At 44.0% G+C, this 7,945-nt stretch overlaps 1 pseudogene across 1 annotated transcript; it reads left to right on the top strand.

Moving 5' to 3' along the window:
* The first annotated feature begins 7,377 nt into the window (after positions 1-7,377).
* LOC103648986 (cytochrome c oxidase subunit pseuodogene) lies at positions 7,378-7,945 on the top strand (annotated as a pseudogene). The gene is made up of 2 exons (XR_004549336.1): positions 7,378-7,564; positions 7,650-7,945. The product of XR_004549336.1 is annotated as a cytochrome c oxidase subunit pseuodogene (transcript).

The following is a 7,945-nucleotide window of genomic DNA, read 5'->3' as shown; positions in this document are numbered from 1 at the left end:
TAAATCCTGACCGGAGGATCTAGATCCTACGGTCTCCACGCCATACCGATTCGATGGAGATTGTTTTAATCCGATCCGTCCATTCTTGATCGTGTGATCCACATTCGAAGGTACCACTTCGGCCAGCGCTTATTGCATAAGAGCCCCTGTACTTGTGTTAAAATAACACGCAGTCCACACTGTGGGAGTTCTGAGTCTTGGTGTCTTTTGCGCAGAATCCCCTGGGTTTCTGTTAAATAGTGGCCGCAGTCCAAGTAACTCAGAAAACTATTAGATTTAATTCAGAAATTCTTTTTAATGCAATATAATATCCCAAACTTAGGAAATTCATAGTTAATTCATTTTAACTCCAAATTGAGTCATTCTAGTTGCAATAATTTTTTATTAATATTGTTTGTCACCTAGTACCTTTGTTTAAGCATGAAACTTGAATTAAAATTGCTCAATTGAATTAATCTATTCTAGGTGCTAAATGATTTTAGAAATTCATAACTCAATATCCGTAGCTCCGAATTAGGGGTTCTTGTTTCTACGATCTTATAGCAATGTGTAGATCATAATTATACAGTTTATCCTTATGTTTAGTGTAATGTTAATTTTGCCTATACACTGTTTGTTTGTAATGCTACGACTAGCGTGAGGACACGTGTCATCTGAAGAGCAAGTTGGTACCTGGAATCTCAAGTGCCAGGCAAGTTGTGCCCTTGATCACTTCTTTTTACCTACTCATGTTCTGATTAATCATAATGATCTGCATAGGTTAATTTTGATGGGACCCAATAGGTTACCCTAGTTTGACTATCTTTATGCCTTGTTTACCACTAGACTTTTTGGGTAGTACTTGCTAGTGCTATATGTGGATTTGGGCATTGAGATACATATTATTCATACTTTTGCTATCAGTTGTTATTTACTGTTCTTGATAAGATCATTATGTTAATTGGAACATGGAGCGACCACCCGGGAAAACAGTGCTACCACAAGGGTTTATGGACGCCCTTGACTAATTAATTAGGAAAGCTAGTGGAAGACTACCTTACCCGAAAGGGGCAAGGGCAGTAGGGGAGTGGTCAGTGTAGGGAGGTCCTTGGGATGATTTTGCTGCGACGGCGATCATGCGAGGGATCCCTGCATTGGAGCTTCCTATAAACTGTAGCGGGTTTTCTGAAGCTAGTGGAACTTTGTAAAGGCCTCATAGTGTTACCCTGCCTCGCCTCCTCGGTAGAGGTGTATGGGAAGTCGCGATCCCTTGGCAGATGGGTAACATGACTTGTGGGTAAAGATGCGCAACCTCTGCAGAGTGTAAAACTGGTATACTAGCCGTGCTCACGGTCATGAGCAGCTCGGACCCTCACATGATTAATTTATGGAACTAAATTCAATTTGTTATATGCATTGCATCGCAAGTGATGTTGTTACTTTTGTTCTACTACTTAATTGGGTTGGTATTTACTTATACTTAGTAATTGCTAATAAAATTTTGACCAACTTTAAAAGCAATGCTCAGCTTCAACCATCCTCTTTGGTAAGCCTTACACTTCACGTGAGCTCCCACCTTTGGCGAGTTCATACACATTAATCCCCATAACTTGTTGAGCGATGAACGTATGTGAGCTCACTCTTGTTGTCTCACCCCCCCCCCCCACAGGTCAAGAACAGGTACCGCAGGATGAGGCGCATGGAGGATGCTGCAATGTTTTCGTGAGAGGTCTAGGCCATCGTCTCCCAGTCAACTTTGGGTTGCTGGACCGTTGTCTCCTTATAATGTAATTATTTATTTACTTTGTACGGAACTCCTAGTAAAGATGTGACATTCGATCATGTGCCATGATTCATCATATGTGTGAGACTTGGTCCCAGCACACCTGGTGATTATGTTCACGTCCGGGCTTTAGACCCCTAAAACCCGGGTGTGACAATAGGTTAATTTTGATGGGACCCAATATGTTACCCTAGTTTGACTATCTTTATACCTTGATTCCACTGAACTTTTTGGATAGTACTTGCTATTGCTTTATGTGGTTTTGGGTATGGAGATATACATTATTCATGATCACACATTTATTATCAGTTGTTATTTACTGACCATGATAAGATCATTATGTTAATTGGAACATGGAGCGACCACCCAGGAAAACAGTGCTACCACAAGGGTGGTATGGGATGCCCTTGGCTGACTAACTAGGAAAGCTAGTGGAGGACTACCTTACTCGATAGGGGCAAGGGCAGTAGGGGAGTGGTCAATGTGGGGAGGCCCTTTGGTTGATTTTGCTGCGATGGCGGTCAGGCAAGGGGTACTTGCATTGGAGCTTCCTAGAAACTGTAGCGGGTTTTCTGAAGCTAGTGGAACTTTGTAAAGGCCTTGTAGTGTTACCCTGCCTCGCTTCCTTGGTAGAGGTGTATGGGATTCATGACCCCTTGGCAGATGGGTAACATGACTTGTGGGTAAAGATGTGCAACCTGTGCAGAGTGTAAAACTGGTATATCAGCCATGCTTACGGTCATGAGCGGCTCGGACCCTCACATGATTACTTTATGGAATTAAATTCAATTTATCATTTGCATCGCATTGGGATTATTTATTATTACTATGATTTATTATTACTATGGTTTGGTATTTACTTACACTTAGTAACTGCTAATAAAATTTTGACCAACTTATAAAAGCAATGCTCAGCTTCAACCTTTATTTTGTTGATCAGCCTTACACTTCACATGAACTCCCACCTTTGGCGAGTTCATGCACATTATTCCCCACAACTTGTTGAGCTATGATCTTTTGTAAGCTCACTCTTGTGATATAAACCCGCCCACAGGTGAAGAGCAGGTGGTCGAAGAGGAGCCGCACAACGAGGAGTTCGACTTGATCTAGGTGGCGTCTCCGAGTCAACTTTGTGGTGCCGGGGAAATAATATTTAGTTCATTTTATATTTATAATTTATTTTGTAATACTTCCGCTATGTAATAAGTATATTTATGATATTTATGACATTTATCTCTATGCACTCTGTTATAATATGTGTTGTTCCTCTTTGGCGCATATATGAGACGCACCCGGCTTTATCCCTTAAATCTGGGTGTGACATTGCTAGTCCAAAGATTTTTATAATTAAAACTCGAAGCTGGAGAGTTTGTACAGAGGCAGTCCGGTGCACCTCCAAATCAGTCCAGTGACTCACAAACCAACACAGTAAAGTCCTTTATTTGAAAAACTTGTTCTATTTGACTTGGACTTTCTTGTGAGGTTCCCTACGACTTAGACAAACATAGTTAGCACATAATAAAATTTACTAAGTCTAGGAAACTTACCTTTTACTCATAGTTTCTCTAGGATTAGACTTATGCACCAACCCAAGCCCAAAATGCACTTTTCTCACAGAATTGAGTTAGACATCAAACTGAAGTGCAAGAAACATTATAATAGGCATGTGTAGTTTATCTAATGGTCCAAACCTCGTAGTCTTTACCATTTTACCCGAAGTTGCACTTTCTAGCCTCTTTTGTGCTCTTTTGGAATTAGAACCTTCAAATTGCATATAAGTGAACCTGCTCTCGTATACTTATCACATAAATTAGTCCAATGTATTGTGTTGGACATCAAATCACCAAAATATGTAGAAATGGCTAACTAGTGATGTTCACTTGTTTTTTATTGCTGTGAACCAAAAACGAGGCAACACCGTTGTTAAATGTTAAGGACATTCGTCCTTCGAGGCATTATATCCTTTTGGATATAATGATCTCTAGACGAAGGTCATGAAGAACAAGTCTTCATCATTCATAAAAATGAGGACTTATATATGCAAAATGTGATATACAATCACGTATTTATTTCATAATAAATGTATAAACATTATCAAAGTTTATATTACATCGATACCTTCGGTTTGTTTGAAGGTGAAGACGCGAGAGCAATTACAATCCAACGTGAACAATACTGGGGTACTGTTCACCTATTTATAGGCACGAGACGCAACCGAAGTAAAAATACATTTATGACCTCAACATACATATATAATCTGTAACACTCCGTCCAATCCTTGGACCGGCAATACTTACTCCTGGTAGCTCTCTAGAATCATCTATTGTACCAACAGACCAACACGAGTCTTTTGTACGCACTTTATCCTCACTCATGCGCACCCGAGAAAACTTCCCGGTCGATCACCCATCCCAAATTGCTCCAAGCCAAGCACGCTTAACTTGGAGGTTGTTTAGAGGTAGGCTTCCGAAAAAGAAGATGCACCTTGTTGGTATAAATACTCTATTAATTCTATTAAGCCTTGGGCCAGGATATCCCATCCCAGGGGCTAGGATATCACAATCCACCTCCCTTAGAAGACTGATGTCCTCATCGGTCAACCCCAATCTAGGAACCTCCCCTCTTGGACACGTCTATATGTCTAGTGTCGTCATATGCCATGCCATGTGACCACTCTGGGCCCACATGCGCCATGCGCCATATACCCGAACCCCCTAGCCCACACACGCCCGTGAAACCGCGAGGGTCGGCTCTGATACCAGTTGTAACACCCCGTCCAATCCCTGGTCCAGCGATACTTACTCCTGGTAGCTCTCTAGAATCATCTATTGCACCCACAGACCAACACGAGTCTTTTGTACACACTTTGTCCTCACTCATGCGCACTCGAGAAAACTTCCTGGTCGGTCACCCATCCCAAATTGCTCCAAGGCAAGCACGCTTAACTTGGAGGTTCTTTCTAGATAGGCTTCCGAAAAAGAAGATGCACCTTGTTGGTATGAATACTCTATTAATTCTATTAAGCCTTGGGCCAGGATATCACATAATCCTAATACAAAACATCAGGGATTAACTAGTATTTTCCTCTTCGACTCAGCATTATGTTTGACCGTCATCTCCACCTTAAGTCGAAGTTGTCATCCTTCGGCTCTTTTACGCATGTTCGTTGTACCTTCGACATTCATTCTTGTTGCTTACAGACAGTATCTTCATCTTGAGAACCTTCGACAGAGAAGAAGACCCCAATAATAGCCCCTTCGTGGTGCTAGGTCATTTTTTCATAACGAGCTCGATCCGTGAAAAACACGAAGGATTCTGGATGCCGATGGTCCGAAAAACACCTTCCCTGAGCTTGTTATTAAAAACGAATATAAAATTTACGGCGCTTACCGGTCCACCGATCAGTCAGTACGCGCGTCTCAGTGGTTTGCCTTCTTCACATGCGGGGCTATATAAACAGACGAGTTGGTGAGATGTTACCACAACATTCATTGCTACTACGTCGTTGTGCTGTTGAATTTTTTTACTGAAGCCGAAGCTCTCTGCTTTTCCGTGCACTTGCTGCATAAGCTTCGACCAATTGTCCAATTAGTGGAATCTAGCTTTGTCTCACAAAACTGAAATGGCTAGAGTCAGGTCTATTGCTAGAGTAACGAAGGAGAAGAAGCTGAAGCTACTGAGATGGCCCCTATTTTAGAAATGATGAAACGTTCTGAGTTAGTTGTACGAGAAGAAGAGTCTGTTCCGACAAAATATGTTGTTGTTGTCGAAGCTGAACCAACTGTTGCCAAAGCTGACAGTGATGATGAAGAGGATGACGACATTTTGAGTTCGAGCAAACCTAGCCACATTGAGTTTGCAAAATCCATAGTTAAGGTAAAAGATTTGGTTTTAATGAAGAAATTAGAATATTTTAGAGAGAATGATGATGAACTAGTTCGGTTTGCTGGGGAAGAAGTGGTTCCAGAACCAAGAAATGACGAAGTCATAGTTTTTAAGAGCTTCTTCATAGCAGGACTTCGGTTCCCTCTATATGAGATGATCAGTGAAGTTTTAAAGAAGTTTGAAATCTACCTTCATCAACTAACCCCAAATGCTATAGTCTGACTCAGCGTGTATATATGGGCTTTACGAAGTCAAGGAAAAACTGCTAATGGCGAAGGATTTTGCAGAGTACATGAACTCCATTACCAGACTAAGGCTAGGGCTGATGGACTGCATAAGAACTTCGGGTGTTACAATTTTGCATACCAAAAGGATACTAAGGCTCCTATGGTTGTATATCGCACCAAGTGGCCGACTGTGTCACACCCGGGTTTCGGGGACACCAAGACCCGGGCGCGATCATAATCATCAGGTGTGCTAGGACCAAGTCTTGTACAAAATAGTTACAACATTAATATATAATGAAGTTTTGTACAAAATAGTTAAATAATTATATCATATGAAGACAACAATCTAGCAACCAAAGTTGACTGGGAGACAACGACCTAGACCTCTCACGAACTTATCACAGCATCCTCCACACGCCTCATCCTGTGGTACCTGTTCTTGACCTATGGGGGATGTGAGACAGCAAGGGTGAGCTCACATATGTCCATCGCTCAACAACTTGTGGGGAATAATGTGCATGAACTCACCAAAGGTGGGAGCTCATGTGAAGTGCAAGGCTTACCAAAGAGGATGGTTAAAGCTAAGATTGCTTTTAAAGTTGGCCAAAATTTTATTAGAAGTTACTAAGTATAAGTAGATACCAACCCAATTAAATAAGAGACCAAGGTTAATAACAACACCCGTGATGCAATGCATATGATGCATTAAGTTTAATTCCATAAGTTAATCATGTGAATGTCCGAGCCGCTCATGACCGTGAGCACGGCTGATATACCACTTTTACACTGTGCAGAGGTTGCACATCTTTACCCACAAGTCGTGTTACCCATTTGCCACGGAGTTGATCAGACCCCATACACCTCTACCAAGAAAGTGAGGTAGGGTACCACTACGAGGCCTTTACAAAGTTCCATTAGCTTTAGAAAACCTGCTACAATTCTAGGAAGCGCAATGCAGGGATCCACCATCTAACCGCCATCGCAGCAAAATCAGCTCGAGACCCATGTGGTAGCACTATTTTCTCGGGTGGTTGCTCTATGTTCCAATTAACAACATGATCTTATCATGAACAATAATTAAACAACAACATAATTGGAACATGATCATAATAAAACGTTAGTTTCCCAAAACCAGGTAGAGCAATAGCAAATCTACCCAATAGGTCATCTGTTTGCAAGGTGAGGGATAAACAATGCTAGGGAAACCTATTAGGTCCCATCAAATTAACCTGAGCATGTCACAGTGATTTCTCTACTATTCCTTATGTCTTTAGTGTAGGCGTGCACAGTTGTTTGTTCTGCCACCGCCCGCTCCGCCCGCGATTCCCCTCCCCTCGCCCGCGATTCCCGCCGCCGTCCTCGCGGCCGCAGCCGAGCACAGACGCCGCGCCTGCAGTCCCCGCGCCAGCAACGCCCGCAGAATCCGCCGCGCCAAGTTTCCTCGCCCCGGCACTCTTAGAGGAGATCTCTAGGCGACAAGTTTCCTTCTCCACTTCTGCCGCCGCCGAGAGACCCCAACCCCACCCATCCACCACCATGTGGCACCGCCTCCACACCCTAGCCCCCGCCTTGCGCAGGGCTACCGCCGTCGCCGTCGGGGCCCCTACGGCGTCCGCCTCCTCTGCAGCCCGCGCCGCCCCGCTCTCCTCGGCGGCCGCCGCTTTCCGCCGCACCAGCCCGCTCCTCTCAGGTAAGGATCTCACATCCCCGGATCTCGATTCCCTGGCGTCGTCCAGCGCTGATCGAGTGCCGGTGGTCGCTTGGGTGTGCTGCAGGGGACAAGCCGACGAGTGTGGAGGACGTCATGCCCATCGCCACGAGGCTCGAGCGGGAGGAGCTGGAGGCCGAGCTCAAGGTGAGATCCTTACCTGAGATCCAGTTGGTCCGGTCTTTGTTCGAGAGGGAGGAGCTGGATCCCCTCCTCGATGCTGTCAACAGTGTGACAAGGAGGACGAACCGGCGGCGGTGGCAGAAGCCAGTCTCGGGCCACGATGGTGTCGAGCGCTGGCGACGCGTCGTCGTCACTGGTGAAGATCGAGTCCTACATGCGTGCTGTCAAGATCTACCTTAA

Source organism: Zea mays, chromosome 2 (assembly GCF_902167145.1).
Source record: "Zea mays cultivar B73 chromosome 2, Zm-B73-REFERENCE-NAM-5.0, whole genome shotgun sequence".
Classification (NCBI taxonomy): Eukaryota; Viridiplantae; Streptophyta; class Magnoliopsida; order Poales; family Poaceae; genus Zea; species Zea mays.
The sequence above is the reverse complement of the archived record's forward strand: the minus strand, read 5'-3'. Positions and strand labels throughout refer to the sequence as shown.